Source organism: Myotis lucifugus, unplaced genomic scaffold (genome assembly GCF_000147115.1).
Source record: "Myotis lucifugus unplaced genomic scaffold, Myoluc2.0 scaffold_227, whole genome shotgun sequence".
NCBI classification, from domain to species: Eukaryota; Metazoa; Chordata; class Mammalia; order Chiroptera; family Vespertilionidae; genus Myotis; species Myotis lucifugus.
The window spans coordinates 986,501-988,576 of NW_005871275.1; the positions used below are offsets into that span (position 1 = coordinate 986,501).

Genomic DNA, 2,076 nt, shown 5'->3' on the forward strand with positions numbered 1-2,076 from the left:
ATTCCATTGTATATATGTACCACATCTTCTTTAGTCATTCACCTATCAATGGACACCAAGATTGCTTCCATATCTTGGCTATTGTAAAAAAAAAAATGCTGCAATGAACATGGAGTGCATATGTCTTTTTTAACTAGTATTTTGGATTTCTTCTGATAAATACCAAGAAGTGGGGTTGCTGGGTCATATGGGAGTTCTATTTTTAATTTTTGAGAACCTTCCATACTGTTTCCCATAGTGGCTGCACCAATTTACAATCCCACTAGCAGTGCACAAGGGTTCCCTTTTCTCCACATCCTTGCCACCTCTTGTTGTCTGCTGATTTATTGGTGATAGCAATTCTGACAGGTGTGAGGTAGCCATTCTACTGTTGATGGGTTCTTGTATAGTTTCCACTTTGGGGCTATCACAAATGGCACATCTATGCACCATCTTGTTCATCTTTGATGAATGAGGCAAATGTATCTGTTAATATGTGCCCAAGATTGGGATTGCTGGGTTATAGAATATGCATATATTTTGCTTTCGGGTACTGCCAATGGATTTTTCAAAGTGGTTCTATAACTTATATTTCCATCTCAACAACACTGGGTATTAATTGTCTTTCTTACTGTATCAGCCAGTTGATCAGCCAGTGGTTTTCATTTGTGTTTCTCTGAAGATAATTGATGTCTAATATCTTCTTACAAGTTTAATGGCCATTTGAATATCCTCCCTTGTTCACAATTTTTTCCTAATTTCTTGATTCTGGAAGAACTTTGCTTTATTTTTTACTTACTTTATTTTTTGTGAACATGAGAGAAAATTAGTATCCATTTAATATATGTCTGGCTCATACTCATGTTCATGGTTGATTGTCAGAGAAAATAATAGCTATACGAATAATTATGAGAGACAGTGTTTTTGAATGCTTACTCTGTATTATCTCATTTCATCTTCACAAAGACCCAAAGAGATAAGATGCTATTATCCCCTTTTTATAGAAGAGTAAACAGAGGCACAGAGAGGTTCAGTAATTTACACAGGATCACACAGCTAAGTGCCTGCGTTGGGATTTAAACCCAAGCAATCAGTCTCACTCTAGGGCTTGAAGGCCCTGCCACACACAACACACTTGAACACACACAAGAGAGATTATGCTCCTCCATCGCCTGGCTAGATGGAACTTGGAGACTGGCGGCTCCTTCCGAAGGATCCCTCCACTTTGCCACCTTCTTTGTTTTCCCTGTGCCATAAGTGTCCCCTCTGTTTCCTCTGCCCACTCACAGCTCCTTTACCGGGTGAGGCTCTTGGTTATACATTTTGATGTCATTCTTATTAAAGGAACGGAGGGAGGGAAATTGGTTGTCTCATAAAAGGTTTAGTTACCACCAAAATAAAAAGGCATTTCATAATCGCCATCAAGAATCAGCATCTAGGTTAGGCGTGAGCTGAGCGAAGCAGGAGTGTGGACTCTGAGTTTTCCGTTTCCATCGTACAGACAGCTCTACTGCCAAGATGGTCAGTGTGCCTAAAACCCGAAGGACTCTCTGTAAGAGGTGTGGAAAGCGTCAGCCTTACAGTGACCCAGTATAAGAAGGGCAAGGATTCCCTATACGCCCAGGGAAAGAGGCACTATGATAGGAAGCAGAGTGGCTACGGTGGGCAGACAAAGCCGATTTTCCGAAAGAAAGCTAAAACCGCAAAGAAGACTGTGCTGAGGCTTGAATGTGTAGAGTATAACTGCAGATCAGAGAGGATGCTGGCCATTAAGAGATGCAAGCATTTTGAATTGGGAGGAGATAAGAAGAGAAAGGGCCAAGTGATCCAGTTCTAAGCTTTGGGATTCTTTTATTTTTGAGGGGAAAATGTTAAAGCTGTAGAAAATTTACCTGTATGAAAATAAATGCAGTGATAGTCTTATTTTAAAAAAAGAATCAGCATCTACACAGGAGGAAAACTGATTGAAAATATTGGAAAATATTCCAAAAGAAAATACAGGCCCTTAATCCTTTACTTTTGGGCTAAAACAATGGCCCAAGTAATAATAATAACAATAATAATAATACTGGAGTATCTCCAATAAGCTCATAATCA

General features: G+C 39.5%; 1 pseudogene; it reads left to right on the top strand.

Annotated features, from left to right (window-relative positions):
* The first annotated feature begins 1,497 nt into the window (after window positions 1-1,497).
* LOC106698751 lies at window positions 1,498-1,816 on the top strand (annotated as a pseudogene).
* Window positions 1,817-2,076: the final 260 nt, after the last annotated feature.